We start from the raw sequence: 8,941 nt of genomic DNA on the forward strand, positions 1-8,941 counted from the left end.
GGTCCCTGCAGCCTGCTTCTGCTGCTGGGATGGTTCCCACCACCAGCAGCCTGTGTCCTCTGCAGTTGCTCTGGTCCCAGCCTGTCCCAGCCTGTCCCTGCTGGCCGTGATAGGCGTCCTCCGGCCGCGTCCCGCTGCCCGGTCTTCCGACCGCGTCCCGCCGCCCCCCAATTTCTTGAGATATTTGTATAATTTGGAGTTCAATTCTCTGTCTGATGTGGGGTTGTTGTAGATCTTTTCCCATTCTGTAGGCTGTCGCTTTGTCTTTTTGACTGAGTCCTTTGCTTTATGGATTTTTTCAGTTTCAGAAGGTCACATTTATTACTTGTTTCTCTCAGTGTCTGTTCTACTGGGGTTATATTTAGGAAGTGGTCTCCTCTACCAATGTGTTCAACTATACTGCCTACTTTCTCTTCTATGAGGTTCAGTGTGGCTAGAGTTATGCTGAGGTGTTTGATCCATTTGGACTCAAGTTTTCTGCATGGTGATAGATATAGATCTATTTTCACTCTCTTACATATTGATATCCAGTTATGACAAAATCGTTTGTTAAATATGCTTTCTTTTTTCCACTTTATATTTTTTTGCTTCTTGGTAAAAAATGAGGTGAGAGCTGAAATCAACAAAATAGAAACAAAGAAAACAATACAAAGAATCAATGACAAAAAGAGTTGGTTATATGAGAAACTCAACAAAATAGACAAAACTTTATCCAAACTAACCAAAAGGCAGAGAGAGAATATCCAAATTAACAAAATCAGAAATGAAAAGGAGGGCATAACAACAGACATGGAGGAAATCCAGTGAATCATCAGGTCATATATCAAAAACCTGTACTTCACAAAATTGGAAAACGTAAAGGAAATGGACAACTTTCTGGATAAATATAACTTACCAAAATTAAATCAACTCCATATAAGCAAATTAAATAAACCCATTACTGCTAAAGAAATAGAAACAGTCATCAAAAGTTTTCCAACCAAAAAATGCCCAGTTGGTTTCAATCTAGAATTCTAGAAGATTTTCAAAGAAGAACTAGTACCAATACTCCTCAAATTGTCCCACACAATAGGAAAAGAAGGAACATTTCCAAACTCTTTTTATGAGGCTACAACCCTGATACCCAAAGTACATAAAGACATTACTAAGAAAAAGAATTGCAGACCAGTCTCAGTCATGAATAATGATGGAAAAATCTTCAATAAAATACTGGCAAATTATTTCCAAGAACGCCTCAGAAACATCATCCACCATGATTAAGTCGGTTTTATCCAAAAGATGCAGGGATTGTTCAACATACAAAAATCTGTCAATGTAATGTACCATATAAACAAACTGAAAAATAAAATCACATAATCATCTCCTTTGATGCTGGAAAGGCTCTGGACAAAATACAACATCCCTTGGATAAAGGTCTTGGAGAGAACAGAGATAGAAGGAACATACCTAAACATAATAATGGCAATATACAGCAAGCCAATGCCAGCATCAAACTAAATAGAGAGAAACTCATGTGGGAGTCACCCTGTGTGCTGTGATTACCATTAATGAATAAAGAAACTGCTTTGAACCTATAGGAAGGCAGAACTTAGGTAGGCAGGGAAAGCTAGGCTGAATGCTGGGAGAAAGAAGGGCAGAGTCAAGGAGAAGTCATAGAGCTGCCGCCGAAGATAGATGTGCTGAAATTTGCAGGTAGGCCACGACCTTGTGGTGATGCACAAATTAATGGAGAGGAGGTAAATTAAGATGTAGGAGTTAGCCAATAAGAAGCTAGAGATACTGAGCCAAGCAGTGACTTAAATAATACTGTTTCCATGTGATTGTTTCAGGGCTGAGCAGCCAGGAATGAAACAAGTAGCCTCCTTACAACAAGAAACTCAGAGCGATCCCACTGAAATCAGAAATAAGACAAGGTTTTCCACTCTCTCCATATCTATTCAATATAGTTCTTGAGGTCCTACCTAGAGCAATAAGACAATAAAAGGAGATCAATGGGATACAAATCGGAAAAGAAGAAGTCTAACTCTCACTATTTGCTGATGATATGATAGTTTATGTAAGCGGTCCCAAAAATTCTACCAAGGAACTTCTACAACTCATAAACACTTTCAGTAATATAGCAGGATACAAGATTAAATCAAAAAAATCAGTAGCCTTCCAAACTAATATTCAATACAAAAAGAGCTGATATTTTTATTTTAAATGACATGAATATTCAAAATATGAAATATTTGGAAAGTAGTATTACATCATGTGGGTTTTCACATAGCAAAATGTCAATGTGTGATAAATGGCAATTCAGCTCTAGAGTGGATTTTTCCTCAGTTTTTTGGTATTGGGATTTACTTTGTTATTAAATATACAACTTGGTGATCTTGGTAGACGTTTCACTAAGTAAAGTCACAGTGGAACACATCTGTAATTCCAGGGCTTATTTAGCGACCTGAGAGGTGAAGATGGGCAAGCATGGAAACTCTCAGACTAGCTAAGGAGGTGAAAACAGTAGTCAAGAAGAAAGGACTTGTCTCAAAGAAGGTAGGAGGTGAGAGCAGACACCTGAGATGTTCTCTGACCTCCACATACACACCTTGGCTCGCATAAACTTATGAACATATACACAGAGATTCAAACATGAATCCATAGCTGCACTGCTGTATTTCTATCTTTCCTTGTGGGTCATCTTGAGGAAATTTGTATGTTTAGTAAGGATTGCCATGCACCTGTGTAGCACATAACACCAGGAATTTAATAAACACTGATCAAAGAGATAAAATTACAATTACTGTTAGAGAAAACCTTATTAATACTAGACAAAATTAACTCATTTTACTAATCATTTAATGAATTTATAGGGACTGAGTAATTTAATCTTCATAAAAATCTCTACATCCTTACCTGTAGTTTCATGAAGCAGAAACTTGGGTTACAGAGATGTTAAACAATTTACTGTAACAGGAACTGAGTTCCCAGCTGGCTACCAGGCCTTTCAATGTGTTCTTGACTTTACCTGAATACCTCTCAATTAATAAAATTCTAATTTGTCTAGTACTAAACTGTTTAAAACATTCACTATTCTTTTCTACCTAGAACAAGTGATGCTTACAAAGATATTAGAAGAAGCAGCTCCAGGGTGAACATCAGATCTGAGATGGTGCACATGATAGTTTACAATGGCTAGCACCGTGCAGATTCTAAGCACACATGCTCTGAATCAGCTTGCTATTGCTGTTGAAACAAATTTCCATAACATTAGAGGCTACACACAAATAAAACGAAAATGGATTTACTCTTTTGGGAGGCAAAAATCCAAAATGAGTCTTGTGAAATTGAAATAATACTCAACATGTCAAAATGGCTGAATTTCTCTGGAGACGTGGAGAAAATAAACTTTAAAAAAAAGTGACACTCCACTCATTCCCATTTGTGTAAAAGCTGATGCCATATGTTGTCTTGTGGCCACAGCACTTCAGTCTCTGCTATATCTCTCACAATGTTGTTTCATTTGTTTACCATGCAGAGAATTCAGGGAAATCTCCTCATTATCAAAATAAACCAAGATCCTCCTTCACATGTAAACTAAGACATGCTCATGAGTTCTGAGATATGAATCGCTTTGGTGACACACTAGTCCACCATACCGAAAGAAAAATATAATGGGAAACTATAAATACAGTCTCTTAAATCAGTTGTCTCTGTGTACAGTTTATACATCAGTGAAAGGGAAGAGATCAAAAAACATATGAATACATACGTGGGTGAGTATTCGTACAAAACCTGGAGCCAGTAAAGTAAGTGGGAGCTGGAGATGGTGACAGTCAGCTAGAGATCTGGGTACTCATAAGGTATAGAGGGAAGCTTATTAGTTCATGATGTGTCTGGGCTACATAACTAGAAGCCTAAATGAAACGAACTAACGTACTCTGGGAGAGTTTAATTAGACTACCCTTGCAAAGTAAAGCATAAGCACCTCAACTTGAAGTCATAAGAAATTACTTACAAGGTCGAGGAGGAAACGGAACCACAGACAGAAGGTGGGCCAGGTGAAGGTCAGAAAACTAAAATCTTAATGATGCCCAGCTATGGGATAACAGAAAACAAGGTGTTATCTGAGGCAGTCGTGTTTTGAAATGATCCCAATGATATTGATTAAGTTGAAAGCAAACCAGACCAAAAATAAGTTTTCTTGTCCATGCTTAAATTGCCTGTCTCCTTTTGCACATTTAAACTACTACATAGACAAGAAGGGAAAGCTTACTTTGTAGCTGAAACAAACATGGACTAACTAAATAGATGGAGTCAGCTACATAACCATCATTTTAGAACACACGTCTCTAGGCTTTGTGTTTCTTATCCCACACCGAGGGCCACCAAGAAGGTGCTGACATTTCCCAGTCCAGGAGTCTCTCAAGGGTGTTTCCGGAACAAATATTACTTTAGGGCTTAGGTTTGGCAGTGTAAAGTGGAGCAGCTATATAGGTCCTGCGAGTGGAGTCTGAGCAAGCTGTGTACAAAAGCCATTCTGTGTACTAATGCAAATGAACTGATCTGAAACTAGTGGACACTTAGAGTCAGTCTTGAAACATTACCCAAAATGGCTCCAGGATACCATGCCAAGCAGATCACTTAAATATTCTTCACTGTGGAGTCTCCATTTGTACAAAAAGACACTATACATTTGCTATGTGCTTATTTTGAAGGCTATTTTATACACAAAAGAAAATTGAACAGGCATAAAATTAATATAATTATAATATAATTAATATAATTTCCTCATATTCTGTTAAACATACTTAAAATATCCCTTCACTTACTTTGACTAGAATCAGTCATAAGGAATTTGCTTCTAAAGGAATTATTTCAAAATGTTGTTAGGAATAAGGAACAGATGGAAGAAAATTAATCAAAAATTGGTGATTGGTTATTAATAAAATATATTTTTATTGCTTTACAATTAATTTTGGTCCATAAAAGATGATGCATTCTGAGAATACTGATAGTTGTACTCAGATACAAGTACATAGGAAGTGGAAGTAGGAGCTGCAATGGCACCGTGGGCTGAAACATAAGGAGACCTTGAATCCCAACAAAGACAAAAGCAATGCCAATGAAATACATGTGGTATTAATGAAAATCATACCCTTACAAGAAGTAACCATCAATTCTACTATCAAAAAGCTCTAATATCTCATATCTAAGCTATTGTTGCTACAAGGTTAGATAGTAGGAGAAATGCAAAATTAAAATGCATGTTTTATCTGGGTCAGAAATGGAATGCTGTTTATTTCCTATATTTCTCCAACATTGACATGTTATATAATGTTAAAATTTCCTATTTTTGTAATATAAGTGAATAATGAAATAAACAAAATATCCTATAGGAAAATTCTAGAATGTTGCCTATTTTTGTCCTTTCTTTCATTTCCCAGATTCATCCAGTGCACTGTCTACATTGAGAGCTCTCTCTCTCTCTCTTTCTCTCTCTCTCTGCCTCTCTCACCCTTCCTCTCTCCCTCCCTTTTCCCTCCCTCCATCTCTCTCCCTCTTTCTCTTCTCTGTAACTCACAATGCCATTTAAAAGTTTTGTCAAGAGTTTTGCTAGAGTATTCTGCAGAGGCCTTCAGGCTCTGTCTAGCTGGCTCTCTTCCTAACTGCCCTTGGGTCATCCACACCACTGGCTGTAAAATGCCAACAAAAAGATTAATGGAGCATCTGCTTACACCCTGATGCCTTCCTGAGGGAGTTTGCCTCCCAGGAGTCACCAAAGGGGCAGGAAAAATAAGCAGAAACCTCACGGGAACAAGATGTGAAGACAGCTGGTAGATTTGGCAAACACATCTCTGGAGAAACTTGTCGTGCAGAAATAATGTGACCTGATTCTCAATTCTCTGTGAATATACATCTTTTCCCTTGGACTGAAGTAAAAAGAACATCTTACTCTTTGAGTTCTGCTATTTTCACAATAGTGAGCCAGGTGCCTTTAGAAGCAGGTGGAGTTATAATCTCCTCTAATTTCTGCAACAACCACAGAGAGAAAACATTGTCCATTTTAGCAGAAAGAGCACAGCTCAGAATGTATTACCACCTTTCTCACTATACAGTCTGAGGCACTAGAATTCCTGAGCCTTCCATAATCCTGTCCACTATGAGAAGAGCCTGTGATCAGGCTGATATCCAAAACATAGTCAGGCAAGAAAGCACATTTCGCTTCCACCTGAGGAAAGTCACAGTCATGCCGTGGAAATGAGGCAGTGACCCAGGTCTCCTACTTTAACTTCTCTGATTGCCAGGTAGACACCGTTTAAAAAAGCAGCTTTCTTATCCAAACAAAGTTCAGGCTTACTACTGTCACTGCCTTGAAGCTTGGGTAGCCGCCTTTGCAAGTGACACCTTAGCCCATATGGCTTCTTCAATACTTCTTTGTGCTTCAAGATTGAAATGGAGGAGAGAGATTAACTGGACGAGTCTGTGTTCCATCCCCTCACTATGATCATAAGGACACCACCACAGCAAGCCAGCCTCCGGTAACTCTGAGCTTCCGTGTTTGCAAATTGACAGTGGCCGCCTCTCACCAACACTCAAAGGTTATTACCCACTTTCCTTTCATCACGGATAACTGTGAAAGACACATCCGAGCTTCGGTTTCTCATTCTTTTGACTCACGAATCTACAGATTTCATTTGAAAATGCAAATAGAACGACCTGAAGAGGCTAAGAGCCCCTCCATCAATAAGTCAATTCCTCAGAGTCGTCTGCTTTGTAATATTAAGTCAACGAAAGTTCAAAGCTGTAAAGACAGGCTATAGAGGGAAAAGCCATATTAACTCAGGTTCAAATGCAAAAAGGGACCCCAAGAGGAGAACTGGAGGGAGAGAAAACCTTTTTTGCTGTTGCTCATTTGTCTATTTTTCAAAGCTGGGAATTCATGGTAGGAAATGTGACTAATGGGGAAAAGAGACATTGTGACTGTAAATCCCATATATGACAATGGTCACGTATCCACTCCATTCCTGACCTGGTATGCACACACACACATAACACACACACATGCATACACACATACATACACATACACATGTACACATACACATGCGTGCACACAGATACACACACAAGCACACATGCACAGATACAGACACACACATAAGCGTGCACACAGAGATACAGACACACACAGAGATATACACACACATAGAGACAACACAGACACACATACAAGAATGCCAGGCACAGCCCTGGTACTAAAGATGCCAGAGCATGCACAATGGTTCTCTTCTTCGTTGGCTGGCCTTTGTCACCTAGGAACTGCTCAGAAGCTCACAGCTGTTTTCCTGCCAGGGGGTAATTCTCAGCAAACCAGACTTGCTCCTTTGCTTCTCACATATCTACCTAGCTTGAAAAGAAACTAGATTTCTCTGGTTCAAACAGTGTTTAATATTCTGAAATCATAATTTGAACCATAAATTCTGTTCCCTTCAAGTAGCTGCTGTCCGGGGATTCTCATAGCAGCCTTGGGTTTGGAAATACTCAGATCCTACCTTGACTGTCAGTGGCTTGTTTAAGTGACCCCGAGCAAATGAGTTAAGCATCTCTGGGACTCATTTTTTTTTCATCTCTAAAGAAGGGATAAAAATACCAGCCACCTGTTGTGAAGATCAGGGAGCTAATGTGTCTCCAAAGCTTTCAGACCTCTGGCTCTAAGCCTTTTGCTATCAACATATTAAGAACAAAGATACATCCCCATTGTTTTCATCCAAATGCTGCATTGAAAGAAAGAGGAAAACACACATACACACACACACACACACACACACACACACACACAATATTTGAGTTCTAAAAGGCTTGAAGGTTATTTTGTATTAGTCTGAATTTCAAACTGTTTTTCTCTGTTGTACTCTTGGCACTGTCATTTTTTTAAGTACAGCACTTCATTTGCATAGTAATTACAAAGTTTAACAAATAGCATTAATGTCTGAAAGAAAGAGGTACACTCCATTTAAATTACTGACAGTATTACATTACACATTTTTAACTGCAAGTTTAAAAAAAAAAGCAAGCTATTGCATCCTAATGCGCCTTACAGATTCCCAGTGCTCAGCAATATTTGTGCTTTAAGAAGGTAAAATCTCTTCCTGTGCTCTTTAGCGACTTCTAAAACCCTATTCATAAATACTGATTAGGCACTATTTCACCATAGGACAGAGCGCTGCTGGCACAACTCCCTACTCGGAGCCAAATTGGAAATGTTAGTACAGTAAATTAGACCAAATGCCCTAGCTGTACTGTACATAAAAGATCATCTTTAATAAATAGATGCTAACGTGGCACTTGGATCACTTAGAGCTCTGAATGGCATCCCTTCGTCTTGATGTCAGGAAGCTGAGAAACAAAAGGCGCTTCAACATTGTGTGTTATTTCAACACAAACAAAAAGAATAAAGAGCAAACATGTCTAGTAAGGTGAGCATCCAAACTGCCTAGGCTCCCACAAAGCCAGTACGTGCAGTAGGATCAAAAACCCACTGCCATTGTTCTTGAGTTCTCAGTAGTCCTCATTGTCCGCTATGTTCAGCGAGTCCGGTTTTATCCCAGGTTTTTTCAGACCCAGGCCAGCTGGCCTTGGTAAGTTCCCAATAGAACATCCCCATTGTCTCAGTGTGTGGGTGTACCCCTCGCGGTCCTGAGTTCCTTGCTCGTGCTCCCTCTCCTTCTGCTCCTGATTTGGGCCTTGAGATTTCTATCCGGTGCTCCAAATTGGGTCTCTGTCTCTGTCTCCTTTCATCGCCTGATGAAGATTAATATTCAGGAGGATGCCTATATGTTTTTCTTTGGGTTCTCCTTATTTAGCTTCTCTAGGATCACTAATGATAGGCTCAATGTCCTTTGTTTATGGCTAGAAACCAAATATGAGTGAGTACATCCCATGTTCCTCTTTTTGGGTC

This window comes from Microtus ochrogaster, chromosome 10, assembly GCF_000317375.1.
Source record: "Microtus ochrogaster isolate Prairie Vole_2 chromosome 10, MicOch1.0, whole genome shotgun sequence".
Classification (NCBI taxonomy): domain Eukaryota; kingdom Metazoa; phylum Chordata; class Mammalia; order Rodentia; family Cricetidae; genus Microtus; species Microtus ochrogaster.